Source organism: Meriones unguiculatus, chromosome 5, assembly GCF_030254825.1.
Source record: "Meriones unguiculatus strain TT.TT164.6M chromosome 5, Bangor_MerUng_6.1, whole genome shotgun sequence".
NCBI lineage: Eukaryota > Metazoa > Chordata > Mammalia > Rodentia > Muridae > Meriones > Meriones unguiculatus.
In genome coordinates this window covers 119,688,804-119,715,045 of record NC_083353.1, presented here as the reverse complement: position 1 = coordinate 119,715,045, position 26,242 = coordinate 119,688,804, and the positions used below count along the sequence as shown (strand labels likewise).

At 38.2% G+C, this 26,242-nt stretch overlaps 1 long non-coding RNA gene across 1 annotated transcript in view; it reads right to left on the bottom strand.

The window, feature by feature from the left end:
* Positions 1-23,687, bottom strand: part of LOC132654312 (uncharacterized) — a 29,045-nt gene extending 5,358 nt beyond the window's left edge. The window contains exon 1 of the long non-coding RNA XR_009591987.1: positions 23,596-23,687. This is a non-coding gene — a long non-coding RNA (uncharacterized LOC132654312). The remainder of the gene's footprint in view (positions 1-23,595) is intronic.
* Between the last annotated feature and the right edge of the window lie 2,555 nt (positions 23,688-26,242).

Genomic DNA, 26,242 nt, shown 5'->3' with positions numbered 1-26,242 from the left:
CTCGGGGTAGCTAAGCAGGCCCAAGGAGACCTGATGCTCAGGGGGTTTTGGAGAAGTTAAGAGTCTAAACTGGTTGTTCCTGGTATAGCAGGAACTTTCTTACAGTTTCAGAGGTTTGGTTTATTATCACAGTGGCATGGGCTTTTGAAATCTCAAAGACTATCCCAGCAACACATTTCCTCCAACAAGCAACACCTCCTAATCTTTTTCAAGTAGTGCCTAGGCCTTCAAACAGACGAGCTTATGGAAACCATTCTTTTCCAAAACAACACACCATCCATCAAATATGTTAGGTCTTTAATTTTAAACACACACACACACACACACACACACACACACACACACACACAGAAACAAAAACAGAGAGACACACTCACAGATATAGATATAAATTATTGGTAGCCCGTTGAATTAGTTAGCGTTGCTCATTTGAAAATGATTTTAGGGCTGACCACTTGTTATTGGGTAATGGATTAACGTGCTCATGCCATGTGATGATTTATTTATCCTTCCTATGAAAGTTTTTCTTAACTGCTAATAGCTCTTTCCATTAACCTGTAAAAACATGCTAATATGTTTCTAAAAAGTCCTCATTGGGTACCTAGGCCAGTTTTATTTTGTTTTACCAGTTATGAAATCTATTATATTTAAGAGTTCCCTGCTCATTGTTGCAGGATATACCTAATAAATTTTGGTCCTCAAATCCTTTGGAGATCTGCTGAATATAGCATTTAAATGTTTTTTTTTTTTTTATGTGATGGATTACACTGATGGATTTCCATATATTGAACCACCCCTGCATGCATGGGATGAAGCCTACTTGGTCATGGTGGATAATATCTTTTATGCATTCTTGGATTTGGTTTGCAAGTATTTTATTGATATTTTTGCATCAAGATTCATAAGAGAGATAGGTCTGAAGTTTTCTTTTTTTGTTGGGTCTTTGTGTGGTTTATGTATCAAGGTGACTGTGGCTTCATAGAATAAGTTTGGTAATGTTCCTTCTGTTTCTATTTTGTGGAAGAGTTTGAAGAGAATTGGAGTTAGCTCTTCTTTGAAGGTCTGGTAGAATTCTGTGCTGAAACCATCTGGTCCTGTTTTTTTTTTTTTTTTTTTGGCAGGGATGACTGTTTCTATTTCCTTGGGGGATATATACCTGATCTTGATTTAATTTTGGTAAATGGAATCTATCAAGAAAATTGTCCATTTCATTAAGATTTTCAAATTTTGTGGCATATAGGCTTTTGTAGTAACACCTAATGATTGTTTTGGATTTCCTCAGTGTCTGTTGTATGTCCCCCTTTTCATTTCTGATTTTGCTGATTTGCCTTTTTGTTAGTTTGGCTAAGGGTTTGTCTATCTTGTTGATTTTCTCAAATAACCAGCTCTTGGTCTCTGATTCTTTGAATTGTTCTCTTTGTTTCTAATTCATTGATTTCAGCTCTAAGTTTGATTATTTCCAATCAGCTACTCCTCTTGGGTGTCTCTGCTTATTTATTTTCCTAGGGCTTTTAGGTGTGCTGTTAAGTTATTTGTATGAGACATCTCAAACTTCTTTCTGAAGGCACGTAGTGCTATGAACTTTCCTGTTAGCACTGCTTTCATTGTGCCCAGAAATTTGGGTAAGTTGTGCCTTCATTTTCATTGAATTTTAGGAAGTCTCTAATTTCTTTTTTCATTTCTTCCTTGACCAAGCTGTCATTGCGTAGAGAGTTGTTTAGTTTCCATGTGTATGTAGGCTTTTTCTTATTTCTGTTGTTGTTGAGGTCTAGTTTTAGGCCATGGTGACCTGATAGGATATAAGGGATTATTTTGATCTTCTTGTATCTGTTGAGGCTTGCTTTGTTTTTTAAAAGGTTTTCTTCAATAAACCAATTCCAAACAGTAAGCTTCAAGGTCTCCTATTAGAAGATAATGGGGCCCTGAAATGACTAATTTATCTGGATCTGGGTAGCATTAACCAATAAGTGAAAATTTCCCATGCCTCTTCTGCCACCAGGTTCTGTGGCAGGTTTGCCATTAAGCTGACAAACACCACCCAAAGATCACCTTTGGACTATAAACTGCTCAGGGCATTCTTATTGCTAAATTCATAGAAGATGGACATAAACATTTTACATCACTTTGAACTCAAAAATAATTAACCCTAAGATTGCCAAATACAACTAAGTTGGACATTCTGGAAAGCTTGGCAGAAACAGCTTCATTATTGTAAATAGTTTTACTGTGTTAGAGGTAAAATCTTTCCCTTTCATTTAGACAAAAATGGTGGAATGTTGTAGGATATCTAAGCTGACTGTGAAACCCAAGATGGTTTTGTTTACTGCAAAAAACAGACAAACAAACAAACCACCTCCTTGTTGTAGTATAGCTCATCCCTAACACACGCATTTAATCCATCAACGTTCTGTTTGAATGTTGCAAACAAGATTAGATAAAGTCAACTATAGGTCAAGAGGTGGAGTAAACAATCAGTTGACCATGAGTGAACAGGAAACGCATAGAGAGTTAAGAGCAAGCAAGGAGGATGGATAGAGGGAAACATAGGAAGTAGAAACATAGTAGAAGGAACATTAATTTTGAGGGGTTTTTAAGACAACATGGCAAAATATCTTTTTATTTGGGGACATCAGCTGAGGAGGAAGATCAGCTGGGTGCTTTCTATGCCTCTCTGAGCTAGGAGGCCTTCACCCCTGAAACTGGCCTCTAAATCTTTATTGTTAAATTTGAAGTTTGAGATTTTGTTAAAAAACATTTGGCACTCCTGTGTGTGTGGAACAACCACATGGACAGAGAAATCACACCAGTTGTGGGCATCCAGAGAAATCACACCAGCTGTGGGCATCCAGAGAAATCACACCAGCTGTGGGCATCCAGAGAAATCACACCAGCTGTGGGCATCCAGAGAAATCCCACCAGCTGTGGGCATCCAGAGAAATCCCACCAGCTGTGGGCATCCAGAGAAATCACACCAGCTGTGGGAATCCAGAGAAATCACACCAGGTGTGGGCATCCAGAGAAATCACACCAGGTGTGGGCATCCAGAGAAATCACACCAGGTGTGGGCATCCAGAGAAATCACACCAGGTGTGGGCATCCAGAGAAATCACACCAGGTGTGGGCATCCAGAGAAATCACACCAGCTGTGGGCATCCAGAGAAATCACACCAGCTGTGGGTATTCTGAGAAACCATCTGATCTGGTAACTAACCTGGGTATTACTCAAGTAGAGAGTTAAGAATAATACATAATACAAGGCATTAATTATTAACCATTCTACAAGACATTAGGACCCTCTCCAGTGTTACTTTTTCAGATGGCCTGAAAATAGAAGCAGAAAATGAGAAGCTAAATGACTTATCTGAGATAGGCTCAATACTAATTATGATAATTATAATTCTGATATTTCATATTTATCTTTAATAGCCAGTGGATCTTTGTTTGAATTGTTGTATGTGTCATCATTTGCAAAGGAATTGTAGTCAAGCTGTTCCTAGAAACAATGTTTTTTTTCTAGACATAATCCAAAAAGAAGGCTCCAGTTATTGAACTAATGAATGCAGATCAACAAGGGTTAGGCAAGGTAACCCTTTGCCATTGAGAAATGACACAATGAGCCTCCTGCAGACCTGATATCAAATTAGAGTCCATTGTTCTGAATCAGTGTTGGAGCAACTCATCCATCTTTTTCCATCTTTTAATTAGAGCAATTAAAATATCTAATGCCTGTTTTATTTTTAAATATTTTTTATTTCAGTTTCTTTACTTTGCATCCCAAGGGTGACCCTTCTTCTTTCCCTCCCACTTCTCCCTTCTCTGCTTCCTACTTCCTGTCTCCTTTACCACTCCCAAAAGGGAAATCCCCTCCCCTCATATTAACCTTCCCCTGTACATCAAATCACATGGCATGAAAGAAAAAAAAAAAAACTTCTCAAAAATTATAAATATTATCTCAAAATATATGAGATTATTATATATAAAGAAACTTTCTGTTGTGATACTCGTAGTCACACAGAGTACCGACTAATCCTAGAAATAAGCTTCATCCAGCTTTCTGTGTGCATTTTCAGGTTTGAGTTTGAAGCAGGAAAGTAGGAATAAAATTATGTACTTAATAAATTTTTGTGCTTAATAAAAATTGGATGCACTTACTACATTTTGGTCCTCAGATCTTTTGGAGAGTTGCTGGACATGGCCTTTAACATGTTTAAGTTTTCTGCAATAAGCTGTGACCCTTCCTAACGCTTGAGGACTCCAGTGAATCCACCCAGACTGTGGTAATGCTAACCGCTGCGCATAACTGCCTCGTGGCGCTTCCTCTTCCAGGTTCTGTGCAAGCAGTGTGGACACCTTTGTGTTGACTGCTGCTTTCTATCTGGTCAGGATTCCACGAAGCTCACAAATACCACCCACATGTCAGCTTCACACCACAATCTTCTCAGGACATTTACGTTGCTGCATTCATACGAGACTGATGGGAACAGGTTACAAAACTTTGAACTCAAAAATACTTCATCCTAAAACTGCCAAACATAGCCAACCTGGACATTCTGGAGAACCTGGCAGAAATAGCTTCATTATTGTAAATAGTTTTTCTGTTTTAGAGGTAAAAATATTTTCTTTTTATTTAGACAAAAAATGGGGACTATATTGCAGGATATTTAATCACACTGTGTACCCCAAGATTGTGTTGTTTACTGGAAAAACCTGTTCATAATTGTGGTGTGTCTCAGCACTGGCACATACCTTGAATCCAAGAGCTTTTTGCTTGAATATTGTAAACAGGATTAAATAAAGCCAAGGGGTGGAGCAAGCAATCAGTTGACAGGGAGTGAATATAGGGGAGAAAACCATAGAGGGTAAGAGGAAGTCAGGAGGATAGATAGACCAACACACAGGAAGTAGAAGAAAGAGACACTGATTTTGAAGGTTTTTGAGATGGCATTGCAAAGAACCACCTCCCTTTGCAACATCATCTGAGAAGAAAGCTCAGTTGTGTATTTTTCTCTTCCTCTCTGAGCTATCAGGCTTTCACCACAGCATCTGGCTCCCAAGTCTTTATTGGTAAAATCAAAAGTTTGAGATTTTATTAAAAACAAGAGTTCATTCCCCCCCCTCCGGAAAATGGAAATTTGTGAGCATGTGCATCTACCTCCTTGCTTCACACCTTGTGGAGAGTTGCTGAGACATTAGGTTTCACACAATGTCAGAAAGGTAGATAGGTTCTTATAGATGCAAATCGCTAAAAAATTTTGCTTGTCCAGTGTAAATGGTTGAGTGCTGTACTCTGCCTGGAGGGATGTGCTCCAGATCTTTTTAAAAGATACAGAGAAAATTGCAGGAAGTTTTTTCAAAAACTGAGTACATTATAGATGAATTGGCTCCTGAAAGGAATGAGAATACAATAGTTTCTATGATATAAATATGGGTGTATTAGGAAGGGGCCATTGTTTTTATACAGAATTGTATGAATATTTGAATATTGGAACAGATATACTTTCTTGCCATGCTTATGATGTTTTCTGGAGGCAAATTGCTTCTTTTGCTGAGTTCACATTTAATATCTGTTGTAGTATTTTTTTCTCTATTAAGGTTTACATTTTGAATGGTCCTATGCATCTTTTTCATTCTTTATACTGTCTAGTTTCATGTTATCCTTCACAATAGCCTGTATCTAAATAGTTATTAATTTTTGAGGGTTTTAGCTTCAAATGATAAGAAACCCCTGCTGATTAAAACAAGATTAAATGTTTTAAAAATTTAATTCTTCTGGAGGCTAGATAATGTTATTCATTTAAAAATTAGTATTTAGGAATTTCTATAAAGTGTTCACATATATAGGCTTATATATATATATATATATATATATATATATATATATATATATGAACACATATATATGAACACTTATATATATAAGTCTCTATATATGAACACTTTATAGAAATGTGTATGTATATGTAACTAAGAGTGTAGCCTCTTATTACTTATATATTTTATGCAGCTGAAGATGAAAACTACACTTCCATTTAGTTAAATAATTAAAAAAAGGTAGAGTGCTGTGATTTTTTTAAAAGGTAACACCATGAAATTATGAGAAGGCGCTGACAACTGAATCTTGTTTCTTAAGTGTTTTAAAATATCCCTTAGAATTGACTGAAGAACTAGGTAGCAAACCAAGAAACACTTCACAATATATCCATCAACCTACACGTTAAAATTTCCCTGAATCCAAAGAATAGCAGCTAACATCCAGGAGCCAGAGACCTAGTGTGTTCCTAGATGTGCATTAAAGCAGTGGGAGCAAGGTTAATAAAGAATTGGCCTGTGAATAGGGGCAACCAATCCCCACCAATGCAAGTGAAGAACCAATGGCAGCAGAGGCCAAATGCCACACGACTTTGCTCACTCCATTCTGCCTAGCACAGGGTATGAAGTGAGACCTTTGCCACATGAACGCCTGAGAGGGAAGACCTGGGGGATCATGGTGAAAAGAATCTGTTTAATATGCAATCAGAATCACAGGCTGGGGGAACAGTAACAAAGAATAAATGTTCATGAGACAGTGGAGGCAGGAACCACAAGCAGGACATTTTAGTGAAACTTGTTGAAATTTAGTGAAAATTCTCTGCATGGTTATGAGTTTCTTAGGGGACAGAATGTAAACACTTTGTCCAAGATAATACATAGGAGGGAAACTGGAAATGAGTAGTCTTAACCCGAGGAGCATATGGTTAATTTTCAGGTGAGAAAGTAGCTAGAGAGAAGACTGAAGGAGAGAGCCAGGCAGTTTGGCTTATGTGGGTGACCTTGAATGTGGCAGTGCTGAGGGAAATCATTATGGTCAGTCTTTCCTGGTTCACAAAAGCTAGCACGTGCATCTGCCAAGTTTCACTCAACTCAATTCCTTACCAGTTTTTTTTTCCTACTGCCACCAAATGAGTGAAGAGCTTAATTTATCATAAAATCAAAATGTGAGCTGTGAACTCATTGGTGATAATAAAAATAGAATCTAGAGAAAAATTAAAAGAGAAAACTGAGCTAGGGTGTGTGGTATTGAAACAATGAGCCCCGTGGAGCTGGTATTTAGCACTGAGGTCATGGGAAGTCCTCTGTCATTTGTCTCCTAAACCTATTTCAAAGGCAACCATGCCTCAGACAGAATTATTAATTTCCTCCCATCACACTCCTGCCCTTTTCTCTGTTAGTTTAATATGGCTGTCAAATTAAAATAAACAAAACACTACCAACAAAATCCCAACAAATTAAACAAAACAAAGAAAAAGATGCAACACCACAGACAAATTGGAAGAAAAGCAAATTTCCTTTTAACATTGGTTGGAGGCTCAAATGACAGGATTACTTTGGAAGAAAGCTCTGTTTCCTCTGAGGCCTCCACACTTAGAATGTAGAGTGGTGTTTCTTACTGTTTTCCTTTCTGCATGTGCATCTTTACTCTGTCTGTTTTCAAATGTCCAAACCTTACAAGGATGATTCAGAATAGTGACAGCTACCCTAACAATCTAGAGCCATATCACTCTTTCCAAAGTGCTGTTACCACATACAGTCACATTCTTGGTACAGTTTTGATCCTATACTTATTTTTTTTAACTTTTCTGTGTAACTTGATTTTAGGCAATTATGAATAATTTTAAGTTCTATTGTCTTAGGTATGATCTCTTTGCTAATCCATTTGATATTATCTTCACAACATACCACAAGTGACATCATTTGGATAATTTGTATTTTCCATAAGACATTTCCTTACCCCCAGAAGGGTTGGCTTCATTTTTCACTTCAATTATATCTTTTCTATCTGTCTGTCTGTCTGTCTGTCTGTCTGTCTGTCTGTCTATCTATCTATGATATACCTTTATATTTACACATATAAGGTACATTTATACCTTATATTTATACAGATATATGTGTGTGTGAGAGGGGAACAGTATACTGTTCTCAGTATATATATACTGAATAGGAGCCAGAACAAAAGTTATATCTTTTGTATCTTTGTATCTTTGTATCTATCTATCTATCTATCTATCTATCTATCTATCTATCTATCTATCATCTATCTATGATATACCTTTATATTTATATATTTATATTTATATCTATAAGGTACATGTATACCTTATATTTATAAAGATATATATAAGTTGTTCTCCTCACAGGAGCCAGAGTGGTCCTTTCAATGTACAGATTAAGCCAATTCTGGTTCTTGCTTAAAATTCCCTGAATTTTAAATTACCTGAAGCAAGTTGCAAATTTTAGACGTCAGTTCTGCTGAGGATCACCCATTCCTCTGTTTTTGAAAAGCATCAAGATCTTCAAATACTACAAAGTATAGGATCTATCCCATACTTCAAACCATTACTCCCTGGTGTGATTGCAAATTAAAGTGAGATTTACTCTGGTGAGCACAGAGAGGGCCACTCAGCCTGCTCTGGCAGGGAGTGAATTGCACTAAATCCCACTGCTCTAGAGAACACTTTTGTGTAAATTAATTAACTAAGCATTTTGGAGATATGAGTAGCAATAAAAAGTATCTCTGAGAATTAAACTGTAACGTAAGCACTCAGCATGCATGTGGTAAATTTTTCCATTTAAGCTTATGGTGAAATGCTGTCTTTAGGATACGAATGATAAAACAGCTGAGCAATACAGGCATATATTTGTCTGGGAGGGAGAAAGAGAAAAACATAATGTCTTATGACATATTACTGGGTAATGCAAGATTAGCCACTGTTCCTTCTATCTGTGAATCTTATTTTGCAATGTATAGTGTACAAAAACAACGTAAGCCTAAATATGCAGCCCCTTGTCCGCCTAGACAGTAAAAAGGCTGACAGTTTGTGACAAAGTAGAATTAGTGAAAACTATGTTTTTAAACTGTGTTAAAGTTCTTAGGGAAAAAAAAAACTCTTCATAAAACACTTAGGAAGTAACATTTTTAAATTTCACCACCAAACATGACAGTTGCATACACCCGACCCCTGAATTGAGAGAAATGGAAGATGATCTAGACTAGAATGTTGCTATTTAGAAGACAGTTCAGGTGATAGGCTTTATCAGGTATACAGTTTATTCATTGAACTGTACAGGTACTGGAGAAACAGTGTTTACTGTTCGAAATGAACATCACCAATTCTAATCTAAATAGCTTAGCCCTGAACCAGTGCACATGCTGTGGACTCAGCAAGTTTCAAAAAGAGCACATAAAATTATGAAAATAATACTAGTTGGGTAGATGATACAGAAAATTTGAGAGGAGGAAAATGAAGATTTGATCAAACTTCATTATATCCATGAACGGACTTTGCAAACAATAAAAATAAACATTCCATAAATTAGAATTGTATAAAATTATATAGTTAAAGCAGAACAAAATGTTTACGATGTGTAACTTCAAGGTGATACCTGCCCTTTCTTCATCTGCATCTTCCTAATACCTTTTTGTGTCCGCTCTTCTGTAATTTGATTTCTCTATGTCCATTGAGCTCAGAGGTGATATTTTTATTTCATGGTACATTGCCCTCTTCACTTACTGCTGACACTGAAGAAGGACAGGAGAGGATCTGAGCTGAGTGATACTTGGCAGAATCTACCCTTCTGTTGCAGGACACAACAATGTCAAGCCTGGCTCCCACTAGGACTTCTGTTTCTGGAGAAGCACAGAGTATGAGACACGAAGCCTGTCTCTTTGCTCTGCTATTTCTATCCATATTTAGCACTTGAAGGCTTCCTAAACCACCGATTGGATACTACCCAGACCATTGTCACTGTCCATTTACTGTCTAGAGAAACCAGACAGTGTCCTGCCTTAAATAGAAGGACCTCCCAAGGATAAGCATATTCTCTGTTTCCCTTAAAATCCTTAAGTCCAGGAGAGCTATGGAGTTATAACTGGAGTATATTTGCCAAGTCCTAGCATCTACAATGGGGAAATTGTGTTATCATTGTCAGTCTTCAAAGGCTGCATCATCTTTGGCCAACACTATTATTGAAGCCTTCCTGTATTAATCTCGGCAACCTTTGATGTTCATTGGCAGAGTCCAGACTCAGTGACCTATAGCAATAAAGGGAGACTTCTCATGGATTTGTACCCATATGGTCTTAGGTGTCTTAACTCTATCCAAAGCCCCTCACATACCACTACCAGGTACTAAACTGAACATTTTGCAATTCTCCTCAGCATATTAAATGATAGTGGCTGACACTTTTACTAATTTGTACAGAAGACCTCCCCTATCAGTGGACTTGGGGAGAGGCACGTGTGCAGAGGGGGGAGGAAGGGAGGAATTGGGACAGGAGGAGGGAGGGAACCACAGGGCGAGGATACAAAGTGAATAAAGTGTAATTAATAAAGAATAAAAAAAGAAAATTATGAATAGGCAATGGCTGGGTATGATAGGAGAGAAAAGAACAACTAGACCATGTGCCCAAAGAAGAGTCATTGAACACAGAATACCTTGTGTTTTTAATTAAGAATGAAAATAAGGTAGGGAAGGTAACATTGGCAGTTATATTAGAAGGATAAGTGTGGGTATTGTCCCTGAATAAATGGGATATATGGGAAACTTTACACTAAGACATGACAGGGAATATCAACTATTTTCACAAGGAAAACGGAGAACAACCAGAATCAGGATTTGGTAGAAATCCATTGTATTTAAAATCAATCAGAGTGAAGCATAAAAGATGGCTGTAAAGCAGTGCGTGAATCACAGACACATGATTGAAAGGCTGTACAGATCAGTCTAAGTGCATGTTTAATTGTGATCAATAGTGTATGATGTCAATGAGTCAAACTACTTGAAAGAAAGAGCATCTACACCCAGCCCCATGGAACATGCTGGAAAAGCCAGGAACCCCACAGGAATTCACAAAATATGAAACACATGTAAATTCTGAAAAATATATTTTCAAACCAAAGTCTAAATTTTTGTGGAAGGTTTTTATTCCACTTTTATTTTACCTACTCATATCCAGTAATGTCCAGGAACACTAAGAGTGGTCCATGAAGTATAAAACAATTCCTTATTTCTCTTTTCACAAAGTCTTGTCTGTTTCTCTCTGCCTGCTAGCTCACTAAATATACTCCCTGGCTTATTTTTATACTCTCAAAAAGAATCTTAAAATTAAACTCTGAACGTTAAGGTGACCACGTTGTATGAACTATTTTAATTATAATTAATTCTTTCTATTTTATCTCTTTTAGACTACGACAGCAACAAGTTTCATTTTAAATTGGTATGGATTTTTATAAAATTCAAAGTTACATTTTACAATATATATATATATATATATATATATATATATATATGATTCAACACTGGTTCAAAATAATTTTTATATAATGCTATGATTTCAAAGTTATAAGGGTCAATTCAAATTAAGCTAATTTGAAAGTCACACCTAAATGCTTATGTCTTTATCAATTCCTAAATTAATAAATGCTGTTTATCCTGCCATGAACTGCCTATGATCCAGATTCACCATTAGGCTTTAAGGCTGATAAGTTAGCTTATAATAAATTCATGTGTAATTTTGAAATTGCTTTATACCATCCTACTATGTTGTTGGTTTAAAAACTCATAACTAAGGGTTACTACGAAGAAGTCTCATCTATGGCACAAAAACTAAGCTCCTGACCTTGGCTGCTGCTCTGAGGCTGTTGGTATTCCCGCACAGAAAAAGAGACATCTGCAATGCCCTATGCCACCAGGGTATAGCCAAAAGTCAACTCCACCAGGTAACAGTTTCAAAAGCAGCCAAAGGAGACACTAGTCCCATGGCTGCCTCAACAAGTCACACACGGCCTACTGGCAGACTGGCTTTCGGAAGTCAAAATGCTCCCATGCAGGCTTGTCCTCTGTGCCAAGCCATGGAGGCCCAACCAGCATAAGAGCCATAGACACTTCCAGCCTTTGAGCTCCTCAGCTGGTAGAGGACAACTGGCACCTCCATTAAGGGCCCTCCACCACCATCGCCCAGCCCAGGGTAACATTGCAGGTCTGCTTTGGCCTCACACTCAGGACCCATGGACATATTGCCAATTTCTGTCATGGAAGATGTCAGATGCCTTCTTAGTTCCTTTCATATGCAGGAAACGAGGCCTTAAGACTTTTAGCTCTGATACATCAGGTATAGACACAATATGCTTTGCTACCAGACTCAAAGAATCAGGTTCTCCTTAAAAGGATCAACGCACCACTTTGTTGCTCACTTGCTCTCTTAACCTCTTAACCTCTTGCCCTCTTGTTCTTGCTTTCCCCTTTCTCTGTCGTGGTGCCCCTTCCCTTCCTCCTTTCATGTCTAACTCTCTCCTTCTCTCTTTCTCTTCATTTCCACACAATAACGCTTTTTATATAAGATCTGTGTGCATCATCATTTCATTGGTCCCAGTACTAAGTACATCTAATTTGGGAGGTCTAAAATTGAAAACTTAATTATATGCCTGAAGGCCATGAAAAAACAAAAACAAACAATACCCTCAAAAATGTAGATTGGAAGAGATGATAAAAACATGACTTGAAATTAATGAACTAGAAAGGAAAATTACAAAGCATCATTGAAACAAAGATTCTGTCCTTGAAAAGATTAACCAGGTTGAAAAAAGTTTGGCAAAACTAAAAGAAGAGGATCTCAATAAATAAGATTAGATGCAAAAAGGGGAGAGGTTAGAACAAACACAGGCAATTAACAGAATCATGAGGATACATATTAAAATTAGTACTTCACCAAACTGCCTTCCAGTATCCATTCCCTTTCTGCACTGCAGTGCCCCTTCACTATCACACTCACACTGTCATACCTTCCTTTGGTCCCGGATCCGATCCAGGGCCAGGAAGGCCAGTGTGAGCAGGACATCAAACACCTTTTAGTAGGCTCTTGAGTTTTCTCTAACACTGTGATGGAGGAAATAGGTCCTTATTAAGGAGGTGTAGAAGAATGATGACATTGAATTCCAAATAAATGATCTCATGCCCATTGCGGAATGGTATCATTCTAATCTGACTTCTCCTTGAGACTTTAGCCCAGTATTTGGGCTTTCTGTGTAGGTTGTCAGTGTGTCATTTCTTAAAAAGTCTATTATTTTGACTTGGTTAACACCTGAAAAGAACAGTTTGGAAGCAGTCAACCAAGATGCAAGCATGGAGAGGCAAGGTGAATATGGGGTCCCACTCCAAGCCAAGGAACTACTCACAGCTAATAAGTGCTGGAAAATGGAGATTTGGTTTTGTAAAGAAATATTAATCTGTCAACATGGCTTCCCTGGCAGGGGATCACACCAAAGTACAGCTATGTCTTTGTGATATGTTTAGAATGCAGAGCCAATCTGATTACAATATGATCTAGCTCAAATACTGATGGACCCTTAGCACACACCTTTACCCAAAATAATGAAGGTAAGGTTAGTTTATAGAAGAAAATAGCCACGTTTAAAAGTGATGTCTATTTGAGGGGCTGAAAAATTGATGAAGCAAAGAAAGATTTGACAGAATGAGTTGGAGATATGATGAACCCAACTCTCATAAGAATAGAACAGAAAAGGAAGGCTACATAAGAGCAGTGGGGGAGAGAGAATAGGGTTTGTTTGCTTGGTTTCTAGAGAGTTTGTTTGTTTGTTTGCTTTTTCTTAGAGGTTTTCTTTCTTTTTTCTTTTTACTGGAATGGCTTTACATAGAGAAGTTTCAGAGAGAACAAGCTAGAAATGAATAAAAAAAGAGTGACAGAAAGAAAAAGATCCATAAGAATAAAACATATTGCCTCAATTAGTTTGAGGCAATGCAGAGGAATTCAGCTAGAAGCCAGGAGAGGCCAGTTTGAATCAGTCAGGTTGGAGAGGATTTGGGGTCAGAACAGCTGAGTCAGTAGCCATCCCAGAGAGAGCTCAGAAGCAGCTAGAGAGACTTGGACATGGCTCTCATCTCTTACTCTCATATGAGAAAATAAAAACATTAATATCTCACACCCAATGTGGTTGGAAGTTAAACCCAATGTGACTGGATGAAAAGAAATCCCACCAATGTTGCATAAAGCAGAGGATATCCAGCAGAAAGTTCAGGAGGACAATTCACCAGGGATAATCTCCAGAAGAGCCTCAGTTCTTTGAGTTCAGCTGGAAACTCTGAGACTTGAGAGACTCAAGACTTATAAGAGCCTCTAAAATAGCAGATCACCCTAAGATTCCCCAAAAGATGATTTTAATTATATAGACAGACTTTTCTTGCATTTAAATATGGAAAATTCCACGTCAGATCCCTTAAGAGCAAGGGTAGGATTTGAAGGGATAGAAATGTAACTTGAAAAAGCCATTGCAATACTTATTGCAACTGTGACGGCTGGAGTATGCTCCTCCTTAATTTCATCTTTTTTTTTTTTTTTTGCAATCTTTATATATCTCTTCTGGAAAACGATTGAAAAAAATAACCATACTACAAGAAAAATGTAGTTATATAGTATGAAGCCTAGAAAGACAAGAGAGGCAAGGTAAGACAGCAGGAACTGCTTAATTGTGAACCTCTGCTACCTAATGAAATTGAGGATCACAATAGAGATCCCCATGAACCTACAGTGCTACCTCTTAATGAAACTGGAGAAAGGTGACCACCCCCACTCTCTTCCCCAGGTACCTACATAATACTGCCAGAAAGCATTGAAATCATTTTAATGAATCGATAGTAATTGAGGGAATACACTGACCCTATCTGAAACAGGTGTTAAATAACTGGGCTACAAAAATAGGATTATTCTGGAAGACTGGAAAGATTTATTAGCAGCTCTACTGGAAGCTGGTTCTCAATTACAATGGCTGACAAGGTTGTGAGAAGAACCTGCAATCATGGACAATCATAACACGTATGAAGATGTTGATATTGTGAAAGATCATTTGTTAGGTGGAGGTTAATATGCAGATTTATGAAAGCAGATGTAATTTAATGACTTGTTATACAATATACTTTAGTAGTTTAAGAGCCTGGGATAAGGTAGAAGAACAAGCAACATGTCTCTGTCATTCACAAAGCTTATGTAAAGCTCCACAGAGACTTTTATTGCTTTCTTACATAGATTAATGTTTGTTGTAAACAGGGCAATATAAGAAAGGGAGGTGATATAGGTGTTAATTGAAACTTATGCTTTTGACAATGCAAATGCAGAGTGTAAAGAATGTTTTTAGACCTTTCAAAGCTTGATCAGCACCTGTGGATGAATAGATTAGAATGATTGGTTATATTGACCCTAATGTTTGTGTAATTGAGCAATCAATAACCAATAATCAAAGAGATCATAATTTTCATTCTTCTAACTGTGAGAGGTGGTGTCATTTGAAAAGATATTGTAGAGAAGTCATTTCTAGAGACTTTTCTAGGAGACCTCAGGCTTCTATGATTTGTAGAGGGTGTGGTAAGGGTAACCACTGGAGTAATGAATGCAGACTAGTAACACATGTTTGGAGAATTCCTTACCAATGGTAAACTACCTATGAGATTATACTTTAAATACAGGAAAATCCCTAATGTGGGAGACTTCTGGGGAGAAATTGAGATTGTGGGTTGTGATAAGAAAATACGCAGTTTAAAGTGAGAGATAGGATTAAACAGCTTTTACTGCTTCAATATGACAAAGGCAAAACATCTCCAATAGGAAAAACGAGGAGGATTTGGAAAGACAGAAGATGTTAGGCACAATGTCATCAATGACCAGAGACCAAAATGAAAATGAAAATGAAAATGAAATAGTAGTGAAAATGAAGGTGTGCACAGAAGCTGATATACCTATACCGATACTCTCATAAGAATCTTGAAATTCATACAGTTTGTAGGGATAGGAACATTATCCCAAGTAAAGAAAAAAGTGTAAGCCAAATTTAATGTGTGGAACCAGAAGGTCACATTGGAATATTGAAGTCGTATGGGGCAGGTATGGCCATCACCCTATGGGGAAGACCTCTACTGCAACAATGGGGAGCTCAGATTAATATTCTTTCAATCCCAAACAAAGTGTACCTATGTTAACTGACACTGCGTGTTGACATCTTAAGTGATATTGCTTGATCGTTTCTGTGTTTAAATGGGTCAGAGGCCAGGTCACTGACATGAAGCGCCTAAGTATCCATATCTACTTTAAAGGGTAAGAAAAGCTGGCTTTTTATATAAATGGATTCATAAAAATCTAGTTCTACCTTGAAAAAACAGAAAATGGTAATAACACTGGATTTCAGAAAACATCTGCTGAGTAGCTGTGGACCCCATTTTTTGATTGGATTATATTCTTTGTTGTTTAATTTCTTGAGAGCTTTATATATTCTGGATATGAGCCCTCTCTCAGATATAGGATTGATGAAGATAGTTTCCCAGTCTGTAGGCTGTTGTTTTGTTCTGTTGACCATGTCCTTTGCTTTATAGAAGCTTTTCAGTTTGATGAGGTCCTATTTATTGATTTTGGTCTTAGAGCCTAAGCTCTTGCTGTTCTATTCAGGAAGGTATCTCCTGTGCCAATGTGTTCAAAGCTCTTCCCCACTTTTTCTTTTAACATGTTTAGTGGATCTGCTTTTATGTTGAGATCTTTGATCCACTTGGACTTTACTTTTAGGCAGTGGGCAACTAGCCAACCCACAGAAAAAGAGGATCCAGACAGTCCTGATGTTAACTGTTAGGCTAGGGTCAAAAAATAGGGGAGGAGAACTTCCCCTAATTTTGGACTAGGGAAAAGGAATTGGCAATTCAGAGGGAGAGAGGGTGGGACTGTGAGGATATGGGAGAGGGTGTTACAACTGGGATTCTCAATGAATAAATAACAACAATAACAACAATAATAATAGAAAACATTTGCTGACTTACATCAACTTGTATACTTTAAAGATGTTTTAGCATGAGAACGGAAGTCAGGTAATGGGTTATGTTGGAGAAGAAGTTTTGCTTTTATTTCCACAGGTGATGAAAGGCCATGCTTTCCATCAAAACTGATAAAGATACAATCTGAATAAGAGAAGCTTTCAATGAAAGACACAAAACAAATAGAAAAAGGTGCAGAGAGACAGTAATGCTGAAAACATAGGAAACTGATCCCCCTGCATGGGGACAGTTTAACAAACTGGCCAAGGAAAAAAAGAAAAAAGACATATCATTCAATAGACTGGTAGACTGGAAAACCTTGATGCTGAAATGGACATTTTCTAAATTACATATAATGAGGACTACAATTATGAAGGACCATCACATCAACAGATTGTCATATGGACTGTTCCATTAATGAGATTGATAATTGTTTCTGCTGTAATCATTTACTGTGTATATTGTGTTAGCTTAAACAGATATGGAGAAGATGTAGAAAAAATTTCAACCAGGAACACGGCTGCTTTGACAAGGGATCACATCCACAGGCCCTCTAGGTCCTTGTGATCCAGTGGAATTCAGACACACTCTGATTACAATATGTTATGGCTGGAATATAGTCACACCATTATGCCAAAACAGTGAAGATAAGGTTCATTTATAAAAGAAAGCAGCTATGTTTGAAAGTGATGTCTAATTGAGGAGTCTTAGTAAGAATGCTGGTTTTTCAAAAAATATGTAGAAATGTTATGTGAGTATGTTTTTGTCTTGATTTCAGGTGTGGCATTTGGGGCTGCTTCAGATTGCCTATGGCAGCTACTTATAACTTGTCTTATGCTCTAGCAGGTTCATGATTTTGCCAGCTGTGGATAGTTTATGTTTGTAATTCTGAGGAGTCTTTTGAGGGTATAAAATATCAGTGCCCTATAAAAGACAGCAGCTGTTTCTCCCCCTGCTGCTATTTGTGCTGTTGCTAGTTGCTCTTTGTTCCTCCTGCTGTTGCTCTTTGTTCTTCACTAGATTTCTGGTTGCTGGTTGGAGATATCCTGACAAGGAAGATCTGAATTAACTCTAAGAACTCAATGCTCCCAATCAACAGAAAAAAGTCTAACAATATTGATGGCTCCTTTCCCTTTAACCTTCTGTCTCTCCTACTTAGTGTTAGGGATTGGAAGAGATAGGGATTGTATAGCAAGGTAGAAAAAGGAGTCCAATACAGCAGAGAAAATACAACTACAAGGGGCAGACAAAGTGATGAATCAAAGAAAGATATGACAGAATGAGTTAGAAAAGGACTACATCAATTTCCCATGAGTACAGTACAGGAAAGAGAAGCTATTTCAGAGTAGTGAGGGGGACAGAAGAGAGTTGGTTTTACTGAGGGTTATTTTCCCCAAAGATTTTACACTGAGACAGTTTTATTGAGACAGATTACACAGAAACTCATGAAGACAAAAAGAAGCCAGAGAATGAGAAGGAATCAAAAGATTAAAAGATATTGCCAGAGTTAGCCCGAGATCAGGCAGAGCAATTTAGTTAGAAGCTAAGAGAAGCCAGTTTGAATCTGTCAGTTGAGAGTGGATTTTGGGCCAGAACACCTATGTTGCACAAGTCAGCTAGAGTTCAGGTAGAGCTAGAGAGGCTTGGGAATGGCTCTCATCTTATCCCTCATCTTAGTAAATAAAAACAATGCTTACAGTTTCCTGGTTCTCAATACACAACACATGATTATGTCAATTGTCGTTCAGCTCTGCCTCTTATTTATGCCTTTTATCATTGCCAGCAATGAACAAAATATTGAAAGAAAACCATTCTCTGGGCTGAATGTCTCTTGCCCCACAAATCAGTGACCATTTTGCAAAATATGTCAAATGTCTTTTGAAGCTCCAGCTTTCTTATTTTGTTTAGTTCACATTTTGGTATTTGCTGTAGTTATTTCTTTTTCCTATGAAGAGTTATATATTTGTATGAATTTGTACATCATTTTCTGTCATTATACTTTCTAGTTACATGTCATATTTGCATCATTGTATATCTAAATATTCTTTAATTTTGACTCTTTAAACTTCAAACAATAAGAAACCCACCTTGATTAAGACAAGATTACTTGCTTTTAAAGTTTTAATTCTTTTAAATCCTAGTTACTTTTATTCTTTTAAAATTAGTATTTAGTAATTTACATAAATAATTCATCCATATTTGTGTAATTGTGTTGCATGTCTTTCATTTTTTCCCATCTGAGAAAAATTAATTTATATTTTTCATCAGAAACTGAGATTTTAGTTGTATTATTTATGCAACTAAAGATGAAAAATGCATTTCCTTTTAGTAAAATCAGGTAAAATATAAACTACAGTACAGTGATTTTTTTTTAATTATTATTTTAAAAGTTAAAACCAATAAATTATGGAAAGGCACTGGCAAGTGAATCTTGTTTCTTGAGTATTTAAAATATCACCTAAATCTGATTGGTCAAATAGAGAGCTAACCCAGACATTTTCCACAAACCTATGTGTTAACATGTCCCTAAATCCAAGGACTAAAGGCCAATAGCTGAGAGTCAGAAACCCAGTGTGTTCTCAGCTGTCTGTAAAAGCAGTGGGAGTAAAGAGGATAGGAAACCGGCCTGTGAGCAGGGGGTGAAAAGTCCTCTCCACAGAGAGGAGAGAACCAATGTTAGCAGAGGCCAAACCTCAGAGGACATTGCTCACTCCAGTTCCACCCAGCACGGGGTCTGAAGTGAGCCTTCTGCCACCTGAACCCCTGAGAGGGGGGCCCTATTGAAGTGGAAGTCTCTGCTTTCTTTGAAGACTCAGATTTGTCATGGCATGTTTTGCTGCTAGCTGGGCACGCAATGCTTTGCTATGAGCTAACTCATGTGAGGGGCAAGCCGACACCTGATGGCTTCACAGTGAAGAGAAACTTCTCAATGAGTTATTAGACTTGATCACAAGTGGGGAATAAGAACAATGAATCCTAAGTTCATGAGAATAGAAGAGGATAGCTACACAGGCAGGATGTTTTAGGAAAACTTGTTGAAATTTACTGAAAATTATGTGCATGTTTAGGAGTTTCTCAGAGGACAGAACATAAGCACTTTGTGCAAGATAGTCCATGGGAGGGAAGCTGGGGATGAGTGGTCTAGCCACGGGGAACATAGGAGATCTTCAGGTCAGAAAGTAGGCTAGAGAGAAGACAGGAAGAGAGAGCCAGGCAGACTTGCTCATGTTATGTGGGTGACCTTGAATGTGGCAGTGCTGGAGGAAATCATCACACTCCATCATTTCCTGGCTCACAAAAGAGCATTTGAGTCTGCCAAGTGTTACTAAACTCAAGTCCTTACCAGGATGTTCTACTGTCACCAATGAGTGAAGAGTTAAATGTATCATAAAAGAGAAAAGCGAGCTGTGACCTCATTTGAGATAATGAAAATATAATCTAGAGAAAAAATAAAAGAGAAAATGGAGTTAGGGTGTGCGGTGTTGAAACAATGAGCACTGTGGAGGTGGCATTTAGCACTAATAGCATGGGAAGTCCTCTGTCATTTGTCTCCTAAGCCTATTTCAAAGGCAACATGCCTCAGACAGAATTATTAATTTCCTCCCATCACAGCCCTGCCCTTTTCTCTATTAGTTTACTATGGCTGCAGGAAACCAAAACCAACAAAAACAAAACAAAACAAAAACCCAGTCAGTACAATGATACAAAGAGAAAGATGCAATCATACAGACTATGTGGAAGAAACAATGTCTTTTTCACATGGGTTGTAGGCACACATGACAGGATTACTTTACAAGAAAGTTCTGTCTCTTTTAGAGTTCTCCCTGTGTAGATTTCAGAGTAGTGTTTCTTGTTGTTTCCCTGTGTGTATGTCCTTCCCTCTTCTGCCCATGGTCAAATGTCTGAGTTTTACAATGCCCATTTAGAAGAGGTTATGGTTAGCATAAAGTCTAGAGTTTTATCACTTTTCATCAGTATTCTTCCCAAATATAGTCACATTTTGGGTGAAATTGAGATTCCATATTTTTCACCTTCTCTGTGTAAATAAAACAAATTTAGCCAGTTATGTTTCATTTTAATTCCTATTACCATAGGGATGATCTTTTTGCAATTTCATTTGGTATTACCTTCAAAATCTATCCTAGGTGACATCACCGTGTAATCTGTATTTTGTTCCCTTTCCAGGAGACATTTCCTCGTCCCCAGGAGGGCTGCTCTCATTCTTCCCTGCAGTTACATCTCTTAGCTCCCCCCTCACATGAGCCAGAGTTGTCCTTTCCGAGTAGAGATTCCACTATTGTCTGGTTCTTGCTTAAAATCCGGTATCAGTTTCCAGTTGTGCCTAAAGCAAGTTGTGAATTCAAACCTCAGCTCTGCTGAGAACCACCTGTTCCTCGATAATTGAAGAGGAGTAACTCCTCCAAATATTTCAAAATGTGGGGCCTGCTGCATTCTCAAAAGTTATTCCTTAGTGTGGTTTGATATTGGAGTGAGGTTGATCAAGGTAAGCAGGGAGAGGGCCACATAGCTTGTGTTGGCAGTGACCTAATTGCATCAAATCCTACTGTTCTATCTAGGAGGCAGTTTTATGTAAATTAACTGATTAAAATTCTGGAGATGTAAGTAGCCATGGCACGCTGGGGTTGGCTACCCAGAGGCTATTTAAGCTGTGGGCTGGCTTTCCCCGGGGTCCGAGGATTGTTCAATGTTCCTGAATAAACTGCATTGAAAAAAAAAATACATCTTTCCCATATTTCAGGATGTTGCCTGAGCCTTAGGTGTAGATGTTGTGTGCTAGATGTTAGGATCAGGCACCTGATTTTTAGCTTTATTTTCTTTTATTCACTGGTATTTTGGAACAATTTTAAGTATCTTGTAGCTAGCTTTTGTTTCTCAGAGTCTATTGTGAAACCCTTTCTATGTTAGTGGGCACATGATACATTTCATTCTCAAAGGGCACAGAGCATTATCAAAACAGAGTCAATTGTTTTAGCACCTTCACCCCATGTCGAACAGGAGTTCTTCTTGTATCCACTTTTCCCACTGATAAAATACTTGTACTGCTAAGAGGGTTCGGAAGATGCTGACCTACCACATCATCTTGAACAGCTGCATTCTGCGTGTAACGTAAATTATTAAAACAATTCTCCTGAGGAAAAAAAAAATTTCCCTGAGAATTAAACTATAACCTGAGTACATGAGATACATGAGTTAAATTCTCCCATTTAAGCTCATGGTGAACTGTGTTTAAGAAATCAAAGGATAAAACCTCTTCTGAGCAATACAGCCTTGTGCTGGTTTGGAAGTAAGGAAGAGAGAACATATGAAAGGCCTACTATTAATAAAACTTTTGCAAATGCAAGGTTAGTTACCATTCCTTGTATCTCTGCATCTTGTTTTTCAATGCACACTGTATACAAAAGACTGAGAAGTCCGGATAAGCAGCACCTAGTCATCCTAGACTGTCAAGAGGCAGCCAGCAAAAAGCCAAAGTAGTGCTAGCGAAAAGACATGTTGGTAAACCATGTTAAAATTCATAGGAAGAAAACTCTTCTTAAAACCATTTAGTAACTGAAAATTTTAAATTTCCCCACAAAAACATGATACATACATCTGTGTATGCTGAAAGAAGTGAAAGAGGTTCTAAACAAGAACATTGCTACTTAGACAGCAGTTTCTGACTCTAGCCTTTATCACGTGCACAGTATATTCAGTGCACTGTACATGCATTGGGGAAAATGGAGTGCTTATTGGAAACATCTAGTTCTTAGACCTCAAGTGCAGAGTCGACTTGATGTGGAAATGCATATGATAAAGGCAGATCTCTGCGTTCCTGGCCAGCCAGGGTTACATAGACTTTGTCTCAAACAAGAATTTGTGTATCGTGAACTGGTAGCGTGGCTCAGCACGTAAGGGTGCTTGCCACCCATCTGTTGACCGGAGTTTGCTCTCTAGGTGTCATATGATAGGAGGAGAAAAGTGATTAAGAACTTGGCCTGTCGCCTCCCCAAAGCCATGCTTGTGCTCACATGCAGACACTGATTCATAAATGTAAAACATTCACAACATGGTAAAAGTAGAGCGCTCGCACCATCTTTTTGGATCATTTTGTAATTTCAGAGGAATGGTTAAACTACAGTTTAATGGAATTGTTAAATGTGGCCTTTGAGTAGAGGTTGTTACCAGGTGTGCTAGGTGAAATAGTGCTGGAAAAAAGGCACTGTACCTGTGGGTTTGGCTCAGGTAGTCTAGACACTGTTTTAGATGCACATTGTAGTTAATGCTGTCAGGAATTAGAGGGTAAGTCCTAGTGCCCAAAGGATATGGGAAGTACCAAAATAATCACTCAAATTGTACTGCTAGCTTTTTTGGCATGGTCTTCGCTAATCCTCTTACTAGCATCATCTGCACACTGGGAGTTGTACAAAGAAGAGGGTGGTAAGGGAAGGGCTCCTTGCTAGAACCACCACATCTAGAGGACAGTTTACAGCTGTTTTAGGGGTCCATATATGTATTTTTGGCAAAATATTTGTGTTCATTTGGTACAGAGTTAATTCCACATCATTTGAAGTCTTAAGTGTCCTAATGGAGAGAACATGGGCTAAGAGCACAGCTAGCGAATATGGTAGAATTGACAGAAAATTTTCTCTTGAACATAGGAATGTTAAGCCATGTCTGGAAACTGAGAGTTGATTCATGTTACCACGGTGACTGGAGGGGCAGAGGGAGGCCTATGGAGCAAGATCTAACTCACTGTGTGGAGACTGACATCCTGAGAACTCCTGCCGCTGGTGCATCTTCCAGCTACTCCATAGCAATACATTTATTGAACTGGATCACAGCTTCCCCCTGTATTGGTATATAGATATGATATCAAATTTAGGAATGATGTTCTTCGTTTGGTAAGTTGCTTTATGTTTCCGTAAAAGCTGAGCATGAGGCAATACAGAATTTTTATTGTAAAATAGTTTGTAATCCTAATCTAAAATCTTGGGTCCTTTGTGATCACACACACACACACACACACACACACACACACACACACACAGTGTGGTACACACGGTCTGACACTAACTAACTAAATGAATGGTCACTTGCAGGATCTGGAAGATCTACACTTCAAGATTATCTCTTTGTGATTGGGTATCTTTCTTCTTGGCTTCTTCTACTTTGTTTCCTGTAATGCTCACATTTAAAAAAATAAATGAAGCTTCTTTTAAGAAAACACACAAACAAACAACCACACACACACACACACACACACAAATTCACTACCTTTTTCCAATTGTGCCTGAAGTTTCATATTTCAAACCTTGGCTCTGCTAGGAATCACCTGTCTTTGTAATTTTCTTTTTTTTTAAATCTTTTTAAAAATTCTTTATTAATTACACTTTATTGACTTTGTACCCCCCCTGTGGTACCCTCTTCCCAACCCAATTCCTCCCTTCCTCCACCCTCTGCATGCATGCCCCTCCCCAAGTCCACTGATAAGGGAGGTCTTTCCTTCCTTCTGATCCTAGTCAATTAGTTCTCATCAGGAGTGGCTGCATCGTCTTCTTCTGTGGCCTGGTAATGCTGCTTCACCTTCAGGGGGAGGTAATTAAAGAGCAGGCCAATCAGTTCATGTCAGAGACAGTCCCTATTCCTATTACAACGGAACCCACTTGGATACTGAACTGCCATGGGCTACATCTGTGCAGGGGTCTTAGGTTATCTCCATGCATGGTCCTTGGTTGGAGTATCAGTCTTAGCAAAGATCCCTGTGCTCAGATTTTTTGGTTCTGTTGCTCTCCTTGTGGAGTTCCTGTCCTCTCCAGATCTCACTGTTTCCCACTTCTTTCCTAAGATTCCCTGCACTCTGCCCAAAGGTTGCCTATAAGTCTCAACATCTGCATTGATAGTCTGCAGGACAGAGCCTTTCAGAGGTCCTCTGTGTCAGGCTCCTGACTTGTTCCCTCTTTTTTCCTACCTCTTTGCTTTTCAGGATAGGAATTTAGCATTTTAGCAAGAGCCCTCCCTCTTGATTAGTTTCTTTAGGTGTACAGATTTTAGTAGGTTTATCCTTTATTATATTATATGTCTATATGAGTGAGTATATACCGTGTGTGTCTTTCTGCTTCTGGGATAACTCACTCAGGGTGATCTTTTCTAGATCCCAGCATTTACCTGCAAATTTCATGATTTCCTTGTTTTTTCATTGTGTAGATGTACCACAATTTCTGTATCCATTCCTCCACTGAGGGGCATCTGGGCTGTTTCTACCTTCTGGCTATTACACATAAGGCTGCTACAAACATGGTTGAGCAAATGTCCTTATTGTGTACTTGAGCAAATTTTGAGTATATGCCTAGGAGTGGTATAGCTGGATCTTGAGGAAGCACTATTCCAAGTTGTTTGAGGAAGTGTCAGATTGCTTTCCAGAGTGGTTGTACAAGTTTACATTCCCACCAGCAGTGGAGGAGGGTTCCCCTTTCTCCACAACCTCTCCAGCATGTGTTATCACTTGAGTTTTTGATCTTGACCATTCTGATGGGTGTAAGGTGAAATCTTAGGATCGTTTTGATTTGCATTTAAGGCCTCTCATGATCATGACACTTTCTTCAGTCATTATTGACACACACACATACAGATATAATTACAAATATGAATGAACCCATTTGGTACTGCTTGAAGGTACATGCGTTTATGTAGATCATTTGACATTGTGTATATGGGGGAACTCATCCTTGTAGAAGCCTAATTTTCCCTCTCAGCATCCACTGATTTGCTGTAGTTCTTCATCTAGGAGAAGGGCTTTGTGTGACTTTCTGCATCTACACATGAGTGCCAAGTGGTGCTGTCATTGCACTGGTTGTACTTAGGTAAGGATTGCTGAGACTTCATCCGGGTGTTTCTGGTCATATATAAAAGACACTATTTGCAGATGCAAAAGGCACTATTTGCAGATGCAAAAGGCACTATTTGCAGATACCCTGGTCCTTTGTTTTCTTATAGTCTTTGTTTCTGCTCCCGTTAAGTTTTCTGAGCCTTAGCTGTAGAGGTTTTGCTGTAGAGGTATAAGCTTGTATTGGGCATTGAAAGGTCTTTTCTCTAGAATTTGATCAATAGAACATTTCTGTATAATCAGTTTTAAAAGAAGCTTCTTTGATGAAAGAGGAAAGCTGCACATGTCTGTGAGTATAAGTATTCAGAATGTACTTAGAGACTCTACTGGTTTAGGACAGTGAAAGTAGTTGGTTTTCTTAATGGAGACTGTTGACTGCCTTTCTTCCTCAGCAACATTCTCAGAACCTTTGGAATGCTATGAGAGCTAGTCTTCAGGCAGGAGGTTTCCAGTATGGTTCAAGCTTTGTTCCTCCATGTCCTATGCCCAACTTGTCTAGTGTTATCTGTAATAGGGT